The following is a 21,539-nucleotide window of genomic DNA, read 5'->3' on the forward strand; positions in this document are numbered from 1 at the left end:
CTTCTGAAGGTACCGGCACACATGCTTATACATAACACACACACACACACACACACACACACACACACACACACACCACACGGGGAGCACACATATGTGGTGATATTGTGTTCCCCAATATATTGTGCACCCTAATATCTTATCTGGGGTCAGAGAACAGAACAGCCACTAGATATAGAGGCCAGAAAATGGTGGCACACACACCTTTAATCATAGCATTGCGGAGGCAGAGATCTGTCTGGATCTCTGTGAGTTAAAAGCCACACAGAAAACAGCCAGGCATGGTGACACACAACTTTAATCCCAGGAAGTGATGGCAGGAAGCAGAAAGGTATATAAGGCATGAGGACCATGAACTAGAGCCTGGTTAAGCTTTTGGCTTTTAGCAACAGTTCAGCTAAGATTCATTCCAGATGAGGACTCAGAGGCTTCCAGTCTGAGGAAACAGGATTGGCTGAGGAATTGGAGAGGTGAGGTGGCTGTGGTTTGTTCTGTTTCTCTGATCTTTCAGCGTTCACCCCAATACCTGGCTCCAGGTTTGATTTTATTAATAAGACCTTTTAAGAGTCGTGTTACATCAGGGGCACACATACACAGAAAAAGATAGAAAAATAATAAAATGGGGGAAAGTTATTTGGGTGGAGTTGTAGATATGTAGGGATCCCATTTATCTTTTTTTTTTATTTCTGATTTTCTTTTATTTTTTTCAAGTTCAGGAGAAACCTTGGGGAATTTGAGATTCTTCCATAAGTTTGTGAGTTATCTTTTTCCAAGTCTAGAATATAATGTAAAGTTATTTGTGAAAATCTCCAAATTCATACTTAGAATAACCTTTTAACCAATCTAGAGCCAGTTGGGCGGGGACCCAAAAGCTGTTGGTTTGAAAAGGAGAAGCTAGACATGAGCCCCACATTGGTGGAGAGGGTAGAAAAGAGATGTGGAGGGGAGGCATGTGACGTGTGACATGACCAGTGTGGATTCTGATGATATCCTTCTCCTTCACAGACACTCAATGCCATCTTTAAAACATCCATCAGCATGGTGAAGACAGGAATGCTAATTGAGTGTTTTTAGCATAATAGAAAATCAATTTTAATTGTCCCAAATGGAACTATTGTTTACAGTTACAGATGGCTGCCAGGCTGGACCTGGAAAAAAATAAATGAGTCTTGGGAGTAGGGAATTGCTTTCAATTCCTGGGAGTATTGCAAGGAAGGCTTTGGAGAATTCACTCTAAGAAGGTTGTAAGGCAGAAAACTGATTGCCTATAAAGGTTTTAAAATGGTGTTTTCCTCCAGGACTGTGCTGTAACTGGTATCATCAATTTCCACCTTGTCAACCCCAATCCTGGTGTTTCCATAGGAGGGTGGGTTCCCAGAGTAGCTGCTGCCAGCAGGGTTTAAAATCACCAGCGACTCAGTCTCACTGTTTCTACCTGGTTCCTTGTTGTGTATTCTTTTTCTTCCTTGGACTTTTCTTCCAAAGAAAGCTTTCCTGTTATTGTTTCACTTTTCATATTTGTAGAGATTTGAATATTGGGTTTATGTTCAGTTAGCCTAAAATGTTTTCCTGGGCAATATTGCACTTTAGAAGAGCCAAGCCAAGCACTTCACTACTGACTGTGTGGCTTGAATGAGTGACTTAATTCATTTCCTTAGCTGTAAGGGCAGGCGAATCAACAGCTGCTAGTAGACAAGTCTGGTATTAATCAGTTCATTGAAATCAAGCTTCTAGCAGAAGCCCTGCTGTGGAGCTCACCTCAAAGATGTCAGTTAGTAATCTTTATTCCCTTCTTGCCTCCTTTAATGAATAGTTGAAACATATCATATACAAAAATATGTAATTCTTCAAACGAAATATGTCAGGGAGGAACAAAACTAAGAAATAGGAAGTGCAGGCTCACTCTAGGTAACAATCATCATGCATTGCCTCAAGATGGTCCTGATGAGGACTCTGAATTCTTCAGATCCTAGGGGAATCAGAATCCCAATGTCTGTGTCTTTCCTTGGCTTCCTAGTTCATTCTAATACAAATTCTGGTTTAAGAAGTTTGAACTAAGGAAAATGGTCAGTACTGAATTTTTTAGTTGTTGATAGACACATGTGGATCCTGAAACTCCTGTTTGGTGAGGCACTTATTTTGTTGCCAAAGTACACTGGGTTGGGTGGCCATTAGCCAGCTCCAGTGGCGCTCCTGATTGTGTGTGATACAGAAATAATTACTTTCAGATGGTCCTTGATGCTCTCGGACCTGACTCTAGGATTTCCCTCTAAAAACTATAGGCTCTCTTTTCATGAATTGATCCTAAATCCCATCATATTGATAATCAAGTAGCCATCATACATAAGAACAATATTAAAGGAATAAGAAAAAATGCAAGATATATTGTATATTATCTCTTAAATCAGGCCTTTAAACTGTAGGAAAGTTAGCATTTTGAGCTATTTACTTCTTAATGTAATGTGTTTCCAGAGCAGAGGAATTATCATGACATTGTAAAATGTTTAGTTTTTCATCATTCTTGGCTTTTATCCATTATGTATCAGTAGCACCTCTCAGCTGTAATAATCAAAACTGTCACCAGACATTGTCACTTATTCCCTAGGGAACAGAAATTATCCCACTGGGCACCAATTTTCTTGTTCTTTGCTGTAATTTTAAGGCATTAAATGGAAAATAAAGCTAAGACCAGTTTTTATGGCAGTGATAAAATACTTGAAATGATTGAAAAAGAAAATAAGTTAGTTTGGGCTCATTGTCTCATAGCCAAAGAGTTTATAGTCACTTGGCCCTGTCATCTGTGGGCAGTGATGGCACAGTTCATCATAGTGGGACATAGACTTGGGGAGGCAACTTAATATTGTGTGCAGAAACCAAAGATGGAGGAAGGGTCTGGGGTCTCAGTATCCCCTTCAAGGGTACATATCCACTCACCCAACTTTCTCAAACTTTATAACCTAGGGGCCTTTGAGAGAGATACTGGGTTAAACAATTATAGAGCAACTAAGAAGTCAAAAGTTTCCAGTGTTTAATTAAGCCAACATAGAGAGGCTATCCCTTCAAAATCACGCAGCTTTACAAAGAAGTCAGGGAGCTCTCAGGGTACTGTGGAGCTGGGCTAGCCTGTCTCTCTGAGGACTCCCTGGTTTTCTTACATATGTTTTACTGAACCAGAGTCGTATAGCTCCTACTGCACCAAATAGGGGACAATGCCCTTCAGACAGTTGATGTAGAACTTAGATGGTGAATTCACCAATTAAAACAAGAAATGGACTATTAAAAGTATGCTCTCTCAAGCTGATATGAATGGCACTTACAATTCCTGGGTCAATTGTGAGAGAAGGGTGATTAGACATTCATAGTAAGCACATAGTGAGAGCCAGGAGTTTACAACCTGAACTTTTTGCAGTGAGCAAGTTGCCAATCACTACAGGAGGTTTACCGGTGCTGTTCCAATAGAAGAAACTTCATTCCACATTCATGACAGGTACAATTGTGAAGACCTTGCCAGCCCTCTCCCTTCCAGAGTGGCATTCCTCCTGTGCCCAGCCTCCCTCCAGCACACTTCATCCTGTTACATATTCATTTCACATAGTGTAGCTGTGGCTGGCTTTCACACTTTCTCTCTTGGTGTTCTGGGCAGGAGGTATGGCACAGGGGACTCTCAGCTAACCAGGACCACGTAAGTCGTTGGTGTCTCAATTCTTTTCTTATCAATGAAGTGGAATGGTTACGTCATTTTGAAACTTATTCTGTTCACTTTACATATGCAGAACTTGGCTGGTCTTTGCTTTATATATGGTTTGTAGTTATAGACACTGGGCAAGATGAATAAGAAATAAATGTTATTGGCATAAATAAATAGTTGAAGCTACAACTGTTTTCCAAACAAACTCACATTTTAAAGCTTATATGAGCTGGGCTTTGGGATTTCCCAGAAACTATCCCAGATCTTTATAATGTTCTGGCTAAGTCAGACATTATTTCATACTCAGGTTTTAGCTGAAGTGGTGGACTCAAGGACAAAATGCTGACTTGCCAGAAGTGAGAGCCAAAGTTCGGACAAAGTTCTTATAGCTTTTTATGATCTCCTACATTGAGCCTCAAGAAAGTACAGCTGGAGTGTGATCTGCTCTTCAGCAAGAAGCCTGCAGTATTTCACTAGACAGAAAGACCTGGATGGAAGTTAGAGGACCCTGGCAATTCCAGCCAGGCTAAGGGAAGTTTGGCAAAGGCTGACTTTAGAGGCAGCTGGAAGTTAAAGCCTACTTGAAGGTCCCCAAACAAAGTACTTCAGAAAGTCTATTAGAGATTATAGAGGGAGGGAGGTGGAGTTCACTTAGTAGAGTGCTTGCCTAGCATAAGCAAAGTGCTGGTTAGATCCTGAGCACCTCATAGTCCTCAGCTATGGTGTTGTGAGCCTGTAATACCAGCACGTGAAAGGTAATGTCAGGAGGATCAGACGTTCAAGGTAGTCCTCAGCTATGCAGTGAATTTGAGGCCAGCCTAGGCTACATAAGATCCTGCCTCAAGGGAAGGAATGTATCAGAGAAGCCGCTTTCTCATCTTCTGTGTGACATGACCAAGGTGCTTTCATCACCTCACTTCATTCCGGATGACAGCCTTTGAATGGAGGATAATTAGGTGTCCTTTCCACTCTTCCAGGGAAAAGATCAAAGTTCCTTCTTCGTGACTTCACACCACTCTGCCAATCAACCATTTACTCATGCATATTAAAATGCCGAGAAAAATAACTTCCCCACTGCCTGGCTTTTTAAATTGTCAAAATTATACAGCTACAGCTGCCAGCCCTGGTTTCCTGCAGCTTATGTTTTGGCTAAAAGCCGATCAAACTCTGAGAAGCCAGGTGAATTTAAATCATGGCTGCCCAAAGAGAAATTTGAAAAATGGTTATCAGGAAATGGGAAATCAGTTCATATCATACCTCTAAATATAGGTTAATAAAATAAGTCCTTGATTTTCCTTCATTAAAAAATTAGTCATCTGATTAATGTTAAGGTTTAGATGACTATTTTTAACATTAGTCTTATATGGAAAAAATGACTTAAAAGGCCTCATTCATAATTCTCACTCACATAATAATTTTGAGCACTTTTCCACCCATTAACCCATTTAATAAAATTCTCACAAGAACTATACTAAGGGGGCACCTTTAACCCACTTTTTCATTCAAGGAAACTGGGTGGCGAAATGTGGAAGGACTGACACAGATAATAGCTGAAGAGCTAGCAACCAACCAGGACCCTCCTAACTGGAGCTCAAAAGCTTCTCCTTCCACTGTGTGCTTCTGAATGTCATTTTCATCAACAACACAGGCTCTGTCTAGAACATTTGCTGTCACTTAGGCTTCCTTAGCTTTCATGTTCAATTCAGACAACAGGTCCATTAATTTGCCATTTACTGGGGAAGTAAAAAATGGGGATCAAAATGGTTATAGGTTGGAGTTGAGGAGATGGCTCAGTCGTGAAAGCAAACGAAATGATTTGAGTTCAAATTCCCAGAACCTAGATAAAAGGTAGTTGTATAACACAGGCTTCAGTCCTAGTGCTCTTAGAGGAAGATGGGAGACACTGACAGGAGGATCCATAGAAGTTTAAAGGCCTTCTAGACCCTGTGTCAATCAATGTGTAAAGATAACTAACACCTGAGTTTATCCTCTGACCTCCACATGCATGCACCATAGTATAAATGCACATGTATTCACACAGGAATGTGTGTACATGCACACACACACACACACACACACACACACACACACACACTATATATATATATATATATATATATATATATATATATAAATTAAAATAAATAAAATATAATTGATAATAAAAATAATGTCATAGATATATCCACATGTCCAATGGAGGGTCACTTCCTTGATCCAGATATGAATGTATTGTTTTGTGGGTGAGGAATGTCAGGCACCAGAGATCCACCTGTCACCCCACCCCCAGGATCAGTTGCCTTTATCAGAAGACAAAATTGCTCTGAGTCTTAGGGGTACAGCATAGGAAAAGTTTGTGTTTATCAGGAAGGAAGGAAAGAAGGACTTGGTGGAGATAGTTCATCCCTGTCCATCATGGTGTTAGGGAAAGAGATGCAAAGGCTGGACAGGGGAACTATCTGAAGCCTGGTTTACTTACTTGATTGTAGTAGATGCTGGTACTCGGGTACTCAGATGCACCTTGGTGAGCCCATCTGTATGGTTGTGGTTTACTAAAGGCAAGGATGACCGAAACAAGAGAGATAGGTGGAAGCTATAGCCCTAAGAGCCAGCCTTGGAAGACAACGTGACATCCTCCTTACCGTAGTATGTTTACTGCAACAAACCTTACCCCCAGTGCAGATCAAAGAAGAGATAATACGGATGTCAACTCTGGAAGGAGAGGAGCATTCTTCACATTGGAAGCAGAACATGTTGGAAATGACTGTATTTGGGACATAGTTGTAAGGCAGAATAGAGGATTTGCATTTGCATGGAAGAAAGTGTGGGAGAGGGAGAAGGCTCTGTCCGAAGTCTGATCACCTTTTCTGCTGAAAAACCTGGAAGCTTAAGATACCTCTGGAAAAACTCTTAATGGCCATTGAGATAAAACATATTTTCAAAAGGACTCTTTAAAGAACAGTAAGCAGACTGTGCTCCCTTTGGGCCAGAACGATGTGTAACCCTGATTTCTAACACTTCCCTCTCCTTCCAAAATCTAATCAATACCCATCCGAAACTCACCTTAAAATTTTGTTCTTAGAAGAAAATTATTCAGCCCCTTTGTAAGCTCCATTTTTTAAGCAACACTAAAAGAGGGATGGGGAGGTCCTTAGCTACCTTTAGGGGTACAGCTTGAGCTCGTTCAAAAGCATATGTAATTGCATTGCAAAGAAACCACGTATAATAACAGAGAAGCCCATACCTATTGGTGTAAATATTAAGGCCACTCCACGTAGTTAAAAAGAGATTTATTTAATGGCATAACTTACAAATTAAGGGATAGGTAGGTCGCGGGGTCTGGGGAAGGTGTATCACAGTCCAGCGGTGTTCTCTGGAGCTCTGCTTGGTCCACCTCCACCATCCAGGGTCCCTGAACGGAGAGAGCGCCTACCGATCCAGATCTCGGGTCCCCAGGCGCCTCCCTTGGCCCCGCCTTGTAGGCATGACAGTTGCCGAAGTCTCAATGGGGGTTGGAACTTCCAGATCAAAGCTGGAATGGCTACCCACTACACATACCTATGGTTGAGCCTGCACCATTCTTTACTTGAACACATCTCTGTCTCTAACCCCAGTGCTTAATATATTGATAAAAGTGTCTTTTACTAAGTGTCCATCCTCACTGCATATTGATTCACCCTGAAAGTCCCTTCTGCATGGGAGCCACAGAATACTAGCTTCTCCTCAAAGGTAGACCCTAAATGGGAGGAACTTTTCAGATTGCTGAAGGGCTTAGAGTGATGCACTTGTCCTCATCTCAGTGGCATTTTGATTATTTGTTCATCTGTGTTTTTAAGAACCCTGAAGGAAAGGCAGACAACAAAGTAGACTGTGAAAAGCTTCTGTTGTACTCATGTGTTTAAGAACCACTTATGGCTAGCCTAGGATGTGAGTGTGGCTTGGACATATTAATGGTCCATTTTGCCTTTATTTTGATTCTAACTTCTAGTCTTCCTTGTCGTCTCTGCTTTACATAAATTCCCTTCTCTCTTTTTATTTATTATTTTCAAATGTTTTTTTTTTAATGTGTGTGAGTGTTTTGCCTGCATTTATGTAAGGCAGAGGTATGCCTGGTGCCTTAGGAGGGCGGACAAGGCTGCAAATAACTTGGAACTGGAGTTATGGATAGTTTACCTAGCAGGAAGAATGCTGGAAAAGGGTAGGCCTGCTGGTTCTTTCTGATCTTAGTAAGACAACTGGACTTTGGTTTGTGAAACTCTACAGATTGAGTCCTATGTCACTCTTCACTATTCCTTCTCCATCCTTTTCCACTGTGAAATGACAGAAGCAAATAACACTTAAACAATGAGTTGCCACTTTATAGTGTGCATCTCCAAAACAGGGTGGGGGAGCAAATATGGACAAACCACATGTCTCCAAGGCATTACAGAAGGAATGGCCACCCTGAGATCTCAATGAGGGACTATATTATTATATCTCCAGATCCTGCATTTAAGACTGGTACAATTGCTGTCACATTGGAAGATAAGTAATGGGAGATATTTGGATTGAAGTCCTTAGGGGAAATGTAGTCTCAGCCAGAGCTAAAAAAATTCCAGAAAATAGAACCCTGAGAAAAATAATTTCTAAAGTTCTAATCTGTCTCTTCTAGAGCCCCTCATCTTCCTTCTCATTCTCAGAGGTCACTCAGACTTTGAGGGGGATAATCCAAACTCAGAAAGTGGTCCTACATGAATTACATGATGTGCTGAATCACTGCTTAGTGACTCTCAAAGGAAGTCTATGAGCCATACTCAATGTGGTTGCAATTCCGGGGTGTTGACAATGAACAAAAACACTTGCCACAGAAACATGAGAACCAGAATTCAGATCCCCAGCAGTCACTTAAATGCTGAGGCAGTATGACTTTCAGCCTGTAATCCCAACGTGTGTGAGATAATTCCAGGAACAAGCTGGCTAGCTGGACTAGGCAAATTAGTGAGCTCTAGATTTACAAAGGAGACCCTAACTCAAAATATAATGAAAAGAATAAATTGAGGAAGCACCTGACATCATCCTCTGGCCTCTGGGTACACACACAAGCTCCCTGCTCCCCAGGCAAATACACAGGTACAAGTACATACACCCACACATATCATGATAGGCACATGAAGGAAATCTAAATGTTTGTGATTAGGTTCTGTAAAACTGAATTTCTAGGCGATTTCTTGAAAAGTTATTTTGCACCAAATCTTGCCTTTCATTCTTGGTATTCCATGTATAATGTAGACATTCTAGTAAACATATCCCAGCATGTGTCTACAGGCAGTCACAAGATAATTATTAAAATAACAAATAAATCTCTGGTGTGAAACCTAGTTACTAAACTCAAAAACATTTTCATTTGACATTTGCTGAAAAGATGTTTGAGGCAGCATGTGCAGCTCCATTTTCTGCTACTCTTTTATTTTATTTTTGATCATGATCTTCTGTGTTGTTTTAATCCTGATACACTGACAACCTCATAAAAAAGAGGTCAAAGGCTGCATACCTCCAAAGGTCACTGCCTTATTTTGAGTCACATGACTAATCTTTGTCCACTTGCTGTGGCGAGTGACTGTTACCATGGTTGGTTTGACATAGACATGTGCATCTATCACCTGATGGGGTAGAGGGAGGCTATAATTGACAGCTCATTCCAAGGATGGTAGGCCACAAACTATCCACATGATTAGTTCCTTAGACAAGAGTTGATTCAAACTCAAACATGGTAAGAATCACATTGCATGCATATTGTCATTTTTCCTTGCTTTATGGCTTACTTACATATTCCCTCTTGGTGTCCTGCAACTTCCTTTCCACTCAACTGCCTATGTTATGATGAGGTCACTTAAAAACCTTTGCTTGTTACTCAAAGTTGACCCAGAATATTCTTGACTCTCCATCTTCAGTGCCCAACCATATTCCACCTTGTCTCTGTTGCCCAGCCTTGTTCTCAGGATGTTTTGGTCTGGTGCAGCAAGAAAATTATAGCTATTTTTCAAAGCCCTGAGGTAACAAACAGCTCAACTACTGTCTTAGAAGCAGAAGACCAGTACATGCTAAGTCCTTGAAGACCACTCTGTCATTGATTCATCTCTTGTCCATGGTCCCAAAGAGCAGACTAGTCTCTCCAGAAAGCCTTTCAGGAGGTCTGGTGGTCTGGAATAACCCCAATCCTGAAGGAAGAGCAAACTTTCCTGATTTCCTGAGTGTTTGCTTAGTGATCGACTGTCATCTTCCACTCTGCCTTCTTGAAATCAATATCCAACCTAATGAAGTGAAAATGAAATCAATAGTTAATTCCCACAGGTAAGGGAGCCTGACATGGTGTATGCTCATCTGCCAGCTCCCCCTACTTCCACAGAGTAACAAGAGTTGTGTTGTGTCTCCCCTCTCGGCCAAACTTATACCTGCAATGATTTAATATGTTCCTACTATGTGCTAGGTATTAGGCTGCAAGTTTTTAACACATCCACCCCCCAAAAAATTCAACTGTGATATATGGAGTGATAGATGTGATAAAATGCTACATTTAAATCTCACAGGTATGTTTTAATATATATGTCTAAAAGTACAGATGAGGAAACTGAGGCACAGAGAATTGGAAACAACTGGGTCTTCATAGGATCCATATTTGAACTCAGGTCATCAGTCTTAGCATCAAGTGCCTTTACACACTGAGCTTTCTTGACAACTCCACAGCTTCCATGTTTTAACCACTGTACTTTAGCAATCCCATTTCTTAGGGTGGAAGATGACACTTAGGAAGAACATTCCTAAGGCAGCATATAGGCAGTAAATGAATTCACGTGCTTCATTTCACCTTCAGGAGTTCTAAAACTGGGTTAGGTTTTAATTTTCTCATTAGTCCCATTTATTAAGGATCTACAATGAACAATGAATGGCACACAGTTCCATAGAGAACACAAAATCTAAGCCACAACCCTTGTCCTTACTGAGTTTACAGTTTTATTTTTGGTAATATAATGAGTAGAAACAAGGCTCAGCAGTGCATATGGTACTTCATTAGAACACCCTGGCTGCAAGCCACAGTGCCTACTGCTGACTTGAGTGATGAGAAGGTGTTTCAGCTTAGGAAATGAAGACAATATATATCATAGTTTGAGGGAGAGCATGGAATGAACTTCTCAGTACCATTGGAAGCATATGGAGTCTTCTCTTCAGCCCTTGTATTGCTCTTGTCCTCAAACATCACTTTTTCTACCATAGGGTACCTGTGAAAATATAGGCATTATACCCCTAAATGTCTATGTCATAAAGGACCAGATATTATTTTTTTTCAAGTTTATTTTTTAAGTAAGGAAATCTTTCCCCAGACGTACAGAACTTGGTCAAAACTACTTAATACCAGTCTCACAAATCACCCCTGTCTTAGGAAAGCAGACAGCCATCACTGACTTAAAGAACTCCTACACAGAGCTGAGACAATGGAGAGGGGTGACTATCTGATGAATGAGAGTTCAGTGGGGTGAAATGGTGGGGAAGTGCAAAGAACACCAGTGTTTGTTCCAACTCCTGATGTTCTTGAACCCAAGAGTGTTGCTGGAGGAATGAACCTAATATTTTCAGAAGCGGGTACTAGGAACTGGCTATGACAGCTTCTGCTAACTGTGGAATTTAATACTAAGAAGAGGTCCACAGAAAGCTCAGGGCCACAAAAGTAGGCAATGCTCTCATTTTCTGGTCTCAGTAAGTCCAGGGACAGACCTGGTCCTTTTGAGCATGAAATCTAAACATGGAGTTACTCTTCATCTTCTTCAGTTTCCTTGTCTTCAGAGTTGTATTTGGGTACTGAAAATTTGGACCCTTCCCTCCCCATGCCCAAGGAGATCAACAATAAATATCTCCTTTCCATCTAAAAGCAACAGAAATATCTACTGGTAATTTTTTTCTCAATAAAAGAACTGCATGAAGCTGGTCAAACATCAGAGTCCAATGCTTTACATCCCCACCCCCCATGTTTTTTGGCTAAGCCTCCTGATGTGGCCATGTGTTATACTCAGATGTTTGTGTCTACTCCAAGGAAATCATTGTCTCATTTCCAGCATGTATCAAGCCACATCAGGGGGTCTGCCTTAGCATAAGATGGAAGTACCTTTAAAAGTCCTCACAGTGTCCTGTAGATTGGAAGGAGCCCTATCCCTAGAGTTGTTTGGGATAAGAAACTGGTACTTCACTGCTGAGCTTCTGAAGAGACAATGTCCAAGAAAGGAGGACACGGGTCACTAAGTCAGGTCTAAAGTCTAGTCCTAGTATCAGAAGACTGCTGTGACTCAGAGCATGTGTTTAGGAATCGAACATTAAGAATTGTTTCCAAAAGTCTGCCACTCCTAGCCCTGTGTGTTTGTGTAAAGACATTTTCATGCCGATGTGCGCACACACATATGTGCAGGTGCAATGCACATATACATGTTTTTGGCCACAGGTTAGCCTTAGGAGTCACTCTTTAGAAGCCATCTACAGTGGTTTCCTTCCTTCTCCTTCCTTCCATTAGTATCTTTCAGTCTTCATGGTTTTTGAGATCAAGTCTCTTGTTGGGATGTAAAGCTCATCAATAAACTGTACTAAGTGAACAGCAAGCCTCAGGAATTCATCTACCTTTGTCTTCCCAGTGCTGAGACCACAAGAACATGCTACAATGCCTAGCTTTTATTGAGCTGATGAGAATGGAACTTAGGTCATGATGCTTGTATAACAAGCACATTATCCGCTGAGCCATCCCCCCAGCACCAGAGCCCTCTCCTCTTTCTGTCTCTTAGTCTGGGCTTCTGAACCAGGACCTTGTGATCAGCAAGCTATGGAGAGGAAAGCAGTAGTCATTACTGTTGTTGGCAATAGGGCTTTCTAGGACACAATTTGTATTTATTTTGCCAAATAGCAAAATCAGGTATTCCACCAGTGATGCCTATTGTTAGACAAGCCTCTGATGACCTACAGTAGCCAGGCAATAAGATAATCCCAGTGATGCAGGCCTTCTGGTACTTGACCCTGGAGCTCTTGAATAGTCTGTTCCCCTTGGATGTAGAAGCTGGTCTTTGAGTTAATAGAATGTTCAAGTGATATACATCGCTGATGAAGGTAGATTTGAAAAGCAGTATAACTTAGCTTTGACTTTTCCATCTCTAGATTGGAGAAAACCACTTGCCACTCATGAAGATAAGTTCAGAAGCTCATATGGGTCATGTTGGCCCTGTGACCACAGTCACCTGAGTCATTGACATTGAAATGGAACTACCAGGTCCCACTCAGACCTCTGGATTATTGTACACACCAGGATTTTGATGCTATCTCATAAGATAATCTAATAGAGAACTGTGTTAGCTATATGTAGAAGAGGACTCAGTCAGTAAAGAAGACCTGAATTGATTCCTCAGAACGCGTGTTGGTTTTTTGCTGTTGTTGTTGTTTTGATATTTTAAAGCCAGATGCAGTGGCATGCATTTGTGATGCCAGTGGTGAGGAGGCTGATGAATCCTGAGGCTTACTAGAAAGCCACACTTGTTTACTTAGGAGTTCTAAGCAAGCCATCCTTTATAATAGTATTAGTGATAATAATAACAATGAAGGCTGGCAGCACTTGAAGAGCTACAGTCAGCAGTCAAGCTTGTCCTCCAGCTGCCACAAGCAACAGGTGCAGACCTACACACACACACACACACACACACACACACACACACACACACACACATTTTAAAAAAGAACTGAGTTAACTTAGCTGTCTTTTTCTGTAAAGAATACCTGACATAAGCCAGGCGGTGGTGGTGCACGCCTTTAATCCCAGCACTCGGGAGGCAGAGCCAGGCGGATCTCTGTGAGTTCGAGGCCAGCCTGGGCTACAGAGTGAGTCCCAGGAAAGGCGCAAAGCTACACAGAGAAACCCTGCCTCGAAAAACCAAAAAAAAAAAAAAAAAAAAAAAAAAAAGAATACCTGACATAAATCAACTTACAAAGAGTAAATATTTATTTGGGTTCATGGAGGCTCTCATCGATGATGAACTGGCCAGCTACTTAAGGAGAAGTACAAGAACTACAAGAAGCTTTTTAAGAAACTGAAGTTTTTTATTATGTAGCTTGGGACAAACAGCAGAGCCTCCCAAATGTATACAAAAGCCTAAAACATCCAAATCTAAATACAGGAGCTTGCAAACCCTCATTCTCCATGCTTTGTTTACCAAACATAGCTCAGAGTTCACATCCATCTCATGCAACAAATTCGCTATGTGCAAGCCCTGGGTGGAGTGCTGTACTTGCTACCTCTGGAGCTCAAGCTGCTGGAGAATGTACTGAGACACCTATCATTTTTTGTGTGAAGGTTTCTTGTAGGTGTGCAGGATACATTTTAAGAGAGAAAATCTACTGCTTTTGACAGATTTTCGAAAGCAAAAAAGGATCAGACCTGTGATCAAGGTCAGCAAGGACTACAACTTGAATAGGGTTATAATCAAGCACATGTTGTTTTTCCTAAGAATAGTCTTGAATCATTTCAATTTAGGGGTATGGCCCCTGATATGTTGTCTGAGCTCCGGTAGATGACCCTACATCCATGTTCATGCAGACAACAGTACTTGGACTCAGTGGATTATTTGAGAAAGGTAGGGTTGGATAAAGGCTGGGCAAAATAGGAGGGAGTGAGATGGGAAGTGAGAATTGAATATAATCAAGATACGTTGTGCACATGTGTAAGATTGTCAAAGAATAAATTTATTTTTTTCTATTTAAAGGTGTATTTTGAAGAAATGTACCCAGCTAAAGAATCTAAACCTCGAATGAGTTTTTGTTTTTCATCTTCTTTTGTATGCTGTTCTCATGGCAAATACAGAGAGTGTTGCCTGTGTTGTTTATGTGCTTGGTATATGGAACTTTATCTGGGGTGCACTTTAACTGTTTTGGTCCCAAGGCATAGAGTAGTCACATATAGAAGATTGGAAGATCATATCCAAACAATATTCTCCAGGAGGCCTGTCAAGACAGCTCAGCAATTAAAATCATTGGCCAGCCTGATGGCCTAAGTTCAATCCTTAGGCCCACCCCATTGTAGAAGAGAAACAACAAGTTGTCCTCTGGTCTTCAGCAACACTTACAAGGTTGCATACACTACACACACACACACACACACACACACTAATAAGAAATATATTTTTAAATCTTTAAAATAAAATAAATTCATTTTACAGATGGAGTTCAAGGGATAACTTAACCCACATTCGTAGTTGGTAAAACACAACGTAACAGAACAAAAACTATAAACATTTGGCAGTTTTTAAAGTGTTGGTGAAATTGTATTCCAGTCAGTAAGTATCACATCATGCCCACTTGTCTGATTCAGGGTTGGCATAACAATACACTGCTCCACAGTAACCAGAAAGTACTTACTAGGAATAGCCCATGAGTGAATGTAGTTTCCTGGAATATTAGCTATTATTCTACTGCTGTGCTTAAGCAGTATGACCAAAAGCAGCTTGGGGAGGAAAGGGATTATTTGGCTTATGTTTCCACATCTCTCTTCATCACTGAAGGAAGTCAGGACAGGAACCCGTAGGTAGGAGCTGTTGCACAGGCCATGGAAGAGTGCTACTTATTGGCTTGCTCCTCACAGCTTGCTCAGCTTGTTTTGTTATAGACCCCAGCAACAGCAGCTCAGGCATGGCACCACCCATCAATCACTGTTTAAGAAAATGTCCTGTCTGCCTGACTAAAGCCAGATCTTATTAAGGCATTTTCTCAACTAAGGTTCCCTCCCATCAGATGACTATAGCTTTGGTCAAGTTGACACAAAACTAGTCAGCACACCTGGGTTTTTGGTGAATCAGAGGGCACAGTATACAGGCTGTTTCTGAATTATTCTGTGTCACAGGTATTCTTGGCTTTTATTCTTTTGTAATAAAATCAAATGAATAAATTCCAGATAAAGCTGGTTACTAAGCAGGTCATCAGAAGAGGGACTTGGCAGACAGGGTGTGATTTTCTGCTTGGCTGCAGTTAGAGAAAGAAAATGTACATTTTGACTGCACTGTGCATTTCCACTTGTGAGAAAAGCTCTCAGAAGCCTCCACCCTTAAATTAACTGCCCCTTTGTCAAAGGATGAGAAATGTGGTTCCTCTTCGTGAACCTCCAAAATTAACTTTCAGATGATTGATTCTTACAGATGAGATATGGGACTCTAAACACACAGAGGCCATGACTGCCTGTGGAGGTGAGCTATTGTGGGGCCATCAGAAGAGAACTGAGGGGTACAATCCTGGGCAAGTCCTACAGCTTTCCACCAAGCCTTTACCTTCCTCTGTACTCCCTTCATCTCTGGGAGTGCTCCCTGTGAGGTACTGAATAAACCTCCCAAGAACAGGCAGACCATGTGTGTAATTTGGTGAATACCCAGCATCTACCTTTCAAATTAGCATCCAGAAGCTCTTCTCCATGTCCTTTTTAGAATCTCCCTGCTTCCTTTAGAACTAGCCTTTTATCAGTCAGATTGTCCTGTGCTGGCAGGCTTACCAGGATGAAGAAGGTAGGGCTAAAAAGTTTAGACACCAGTGTTCTTTTAGCTTTTAAAAAAAGTGCCTTTAATCCCAGCACTTGGGAGGCAGAGTCAGGCAGATCTCTGTGAGTTCGAGGCCAGCCTGGGCTACAGGGTGAGTTCCAGGACAGGCTCCAAAGCTGCATAGAGAAACCCTGTCTCCAAAAACAAAAACAAACAAACAAACAAAAATTGCTTGGAATTATAAATGACACTGGTGGTGAACTGAATTTCAAAGGTGGCCTGTCTTCCAGAGACATTTAAAAATCTGTGTCTTTGGGGCATACTGTTTTCTCTTGCTTTTCTCAGCAAAACAATGATAACCAGCAAGTCAGAAATCGTGTTTATTTCTGCTATATTTGATCCTCTTTTTTTAATTAAGAAAATTTTTTTTCATTCATTTTACACACCAATCAAAGATCCCCCTCTTCCCTCCGCCTGCCCCATCAGCCTCCTCTCTCAACCCATTCCCCACTCCCTCCCACAGAAGGCAAGGCCTCCCAGGTAGAGGCACATTCAATAGAGGCAAGTCCAAGCCCTTTCCCCTGCCTCAAGGCTGCACAAGGTGTCCCATCATAGGTAGTGGGCTCCACAAAGCCTGCTCATGCACCAGGGCTGGATTCCGATCCTACCGCCAGGGGGCCCCCCAAGCAGATCAAGCTACACAACTGTCTTACCATGGAAAGGACCTAGTCAATCCAATGTAGGCTCCACAGCCATTGATCTAACTTCCATGAGTTCCCTATTATTTGGTTTGGCCACCCCTACATGTTTCCCCATCATGATCCTGATGCACTTGCTCATAGAATCCTTCTTCTCTCTCTTTGACTGGACTCATGGAGCTCTGTCTAGTGATTGGCTGTGGATCTCTGCATCTGCTTGCAACAGTCATTGGAGAAAAGTTATGTGATGACAGTTAGGGTATTCACAGGTCTGATCTCTGGGGCGAGTCAGTTCAGTTCAGGCACCCTCCCTCTCCACTATTGTTAGTAGCCCAAGCTCAGATCATCCTTGGGGATTCCTGACAACTTCCCTAGCACCAGGTTTTCTCTATCCCCATGATATCTCTCTCTATCATGGTATCTCTTTCATTGTATTCCCCCCTCTCCCTTTTCCAGTTCAACCATCCCATTCCCTTATGCTCCTAACCCCTATCCCCTACCCTCCACTGCCCATCCCTTCATCCCCAGTTTACTTATGGAGGTCTCATCTATTTCCTCTCCCCAGGGTGGTCCATGTGTCCCTCTTTGGGTCTTCCCTATTAGTTAGCTTCTCTGGAGTTGTGGGTTGCTGCCTGACTACCTTTATATCTAGTATCCACTTATGAGTGGGTACATACCATGTTTGTCCTTTTGAGTCTGGGTTACCTCACTCAGGATGATATTTTCTAGTTCCATCCATTTGCCAGAAAATAACATGATCCTCTTTAAGAACATTGAAAAATGGATTTTCTTATTTGAATCCCATTTTAAAGCAAAAGAAAGGTCCATGAGTTCTATGATGAAGAGAAAGGCTAAGAAGTGTTGACAAGGATGTTGACATATTGAAGGGACATGCAGTAGTTGTAGAGACTGTCACCAAGAGAAGATGCAGTAGAATACAGGTTAGGGCCAGAGAGATGGATCAGAAGGTAAAAAATGCTTGATGGCCAGACTGATAACCTGAATTTAATCCCTGGAACACATATGGAATAGAAGGAGTTAGCTAAGCCCTACAAGTTATACTCTGAACTTTATGACCTATGATGTACTATAACAAACAAATAAATAAATAGATGTAATTTTTAAAAATATTATAAGAATCCAGTTTCAAAAGGTACTAAAAATGGACTACCAGAAGACAGACTAAACAATTCTATTTATTCTTTGGATGAAAGTTGCATCTGAATGCTCTTATCAGCATTATTCATAATTTCCAAAACTAGAAATATCCTAACTATTCATCAACTGTTCAGTAGATAAACATTGTGCTATATCTATGTGATAGACTATTATTTGGCAATAACAGAGGGATGAAGTAATGATTCATGCTAATGAAAGAATGGAACTTGGAAACATGAATCTGAGTGAAAGTAGCTACAGATAAGAACATGAATTATATAATAGTATTCATATAAATTGTTCAGAAAATGTAAATACACAGAGACAGAAAGTAGTGGAATTCTTTCCTGAGTTAAAATAAAAGCATAATGAAGAGTAACTGCTACTGGAAATGAAGTTATCTTTGAGATGATAGAATGTTCTGGAACTAGTGGAGAGGCTACATTCTAACTCCCTTACCACATCCCAGTGTATAAATTCTCTGATAGACCAGAGTCCTGACATTTGTCTTCACCGTTGCAGCACAGAGCTCACCATATAGTAGGTATCCTAAGTGTTTACCAGAATGTGCAAACCCAAAGCATGCGTGGTGACCATCCTTTGACATACACATCTTGATCACAGAATCAGTTTCACACACTGGCTCAGAGCAGAGCAATTAATAAGAGGTGACTGGATGATTCCACTACTTCCTGTGTGACCTTTGGCAAGAAGATTGACTTCAAAGTTCTGTTATTCTATGTGTCATGCAGGTTTGACCACAGTGCTTACCAACTAGTCAAAAATGAGCGAATGGAATAGCAGGCATGTGGGTCATGACAGAGGCACCAATGGAGAGAGAATTTAGAAATGTGATATAAGGCAAAGGTGTAAAGTAGAGCTGGCCTGGAAGTTCACACAGGACCCACCCTGTCTCCCCTCATCCTCACACTTGAGGAACAGCAACATTTTAAGGCTGTGTGTGATCCTCTCTCTCTCTCTCTCTGTGTGTGTGTGTGTGTGTGTGTGTGTGTGTGTGTGTGTGTGTGTGTGTATACACATTTTGGGGTTCCCTACACACTCACCTAATTGCCTTGGAAGCAAGCATGCCCCCAGGCTTCAGGCCTTGGAACCTATCCATCACAGATAATAGCTCAGATCCTTGATGAAAGAACATAGCAGTCTGAGAATTAGGAAAGATTCCCACTTCTGATTCAGTAGTGGAAATTCTAGCAAGGGACTCTGAGGCAATATTCAAGAGAGCTTAAGAGGAGAGTAGAATTCTGTGGGTGCACCTTTAGAAAACAGTAAATCAGCTCAAAATCCTGTAGCCATGGTGAGCGCTTGCCGCAAGGGACAGGAGACAAATGCAGGTCTGGGGACACTCTTGAGTTAGCTTTAAATGAAAGGCATGGATTCATCCCCAGGCTTATACTGACCCAGTAAAGGCTGAGCCTCTGCATATACTGCTTGCACAGAGAAAAGCTAGATTCTCCATCGCGTTAGGGTTTTTCACTCTTAAAAGCCACCTGTAAGAATCAGACAACTGTATCAATAGCAAAAGCTCTGGTGGATTTAGAGCCAGAGGGAGTAGTAATTCATTGTATACAGAGATCACAGGTATGTGACAGAACCCCAATTCTGAACAGCATGACCACCCTGGGGCTGCAATCACGGAGAAATGCCTTTGACTCAATGGGATCTGCCCCATCCCCTTACAGGATGAAACCTCATGGATTCTTACACATCTAATCACCTTCCCTGCCCCATCAAAGGTTCCAGTGCTCAGGCAATTCCTTATGATAACATTCTAAGATGACATCCATATCTGTGCCTGCTGAGGATATCCAGCCACCTGTTCTCATAGTCTCCTGTCTTTCTTGTTCTAATAGTCATAATTTAATGTCATTCTATATTAGACCCCTTCTTTCCCAACATTTTATTTCTTGGATGATTGCCCCCTAAGGAGTATTTTTTGGCATTTCCCCCTAACTGTTCCCCTATGTCCCTATAATTTTAATACCATAGATATTTTTATATTGATTTTTTTATAATGTGGTTCTTTGGAGGGAAATAAAGCATTGTAGGAGCTACATTTCCCCCTTTTAAAACCACTTCTTGCCCCTTTGGGGGTAATATCACCCCCGTTGAAAATGTGTGCTTCACAGATAGACTAGCAGCAAATATATTCTTGTTTAGTATAAAATCCTCAGAACACAGCACATAAGAAATATATAATAATGTTTAATGGGTGGCCTGGAGAGCTAGTCAAAGGATGGATGTGAATGGCCGAATGAGGGGAAGCTGGCTAACCTTACACTCACTTATAGCAAGAGGGGAACTGGTATTTCCTTCTATTTCTGGAAAGCTATCTAAAACTGCCAGCACCAAATAATTTCACAAGAATAGTTTCATCCAAACCATTTCAGGTATTAATTTTCATTGTTGTATCTGTAACTTGGCTGTTGGTACATGGAGGGTTGATGCCAATAACCTAACTGTTGTGTTTCCACCTAGTATGTCTGTATCTGTTTAATGAAAGAATTCAAGAAAGGAAGATGTAGACCTCGAGTTATCCCTGAATGGAGCAGTTCCAAAAGTTTAGTGGTCTGTACAAAAGTGTGGCACATGCAACACCTGTATTCACATATGTACTCTGTGTCTCCTTGAAGTGTCTTTTGCTAGCTGGAGGGCCTCTCTAGGCAGAGAGAAAAACAGTCTTACCTATCAGAGTAGCGGCTTACTTAATTCTACTTCCTACCAGAAAGTCTTCAGAGTGAAAATATTTTAATTCTTCACAAAGAGCACACTACCCTCCGAGTTTATGTCCAAGATCAAAGCCATGCAAACAGAACCTGTGATGCTAAAATATTGACTCAACAGGATAGAACTAGAAAAAAAATATCCTGAGTGAGGTATTACAGACCCCAAAAGACAAATATGATATGTATTTGCTTATATGTGGATATTAGCAGTTAAATCAATTATAAGCAAAGTACAAACTGAAGTTTATGTATTTTTAATTCATTTTACGTACCAACCACAGATCCTCCTCTCATCCTTCCTCCCTCTCGCACCCTCACCTTCCCACCTCACCCCTCATCCCCTCCTACAACAGGGTAAGTTCTCCCATGGGAGGACAGCTAAGCCTGGTACATTCAGTTGAGGCAGGACCAAGCCCCTCCCTGCTTTATCAGGAGTGAGCAAGGTGTCCTACCACAGGTAATGGGATCCAGAAAGCTGGCATATGCACAAGGGATTGATCCTGATCATACTGCCAGGGGCCCCTCAAACGGACCCAGCTACATAATGGTCTCCCGTATGCAGAGGGTCTAGTCTAGGCCCATGCAGGTTCCACAGCTGTTGGTCTAAAGTTTGTGAGTTCCTTTGAGCTTGGTTCAGTTGTCTCTGTAGATTTCCCCATCATGATCTTGACCCCCCCCCCCTTGTTCATATAATCCCTCTTCCCTCTCTTTGACTGGACTCCCAGACTGG

General features: G+C 41.5%; 1 protein-coding gene across 1 annotated transcript in view; it reads left to right on the plus strand.

Annotated features, from left to right (window-relative positions):
* Grm7 (glutamate metabotropic receptor 7) overlaps positions 1–21,539 on the plus strand; it is an 837,060-nt gene that overhangs the window by 658,168 nt on the left and 157,353 nt on the right. The gene's annotated exons all lie outside the window — the stretch shown is intronic.

Source organism: Peromyscus eremicus, chromosome 3 (genome assembly GCF_949786415.1).
Source record: "Peromyscus eremicus chromosome 3, PerEre_H2_v1, whole genome shotgun sequence".
NCBI lineage: Eukaryota > Metazoa > Chordata > Mammalia > Rodentia > Cricetidae > Peromyscus > Peromyscus eremicus.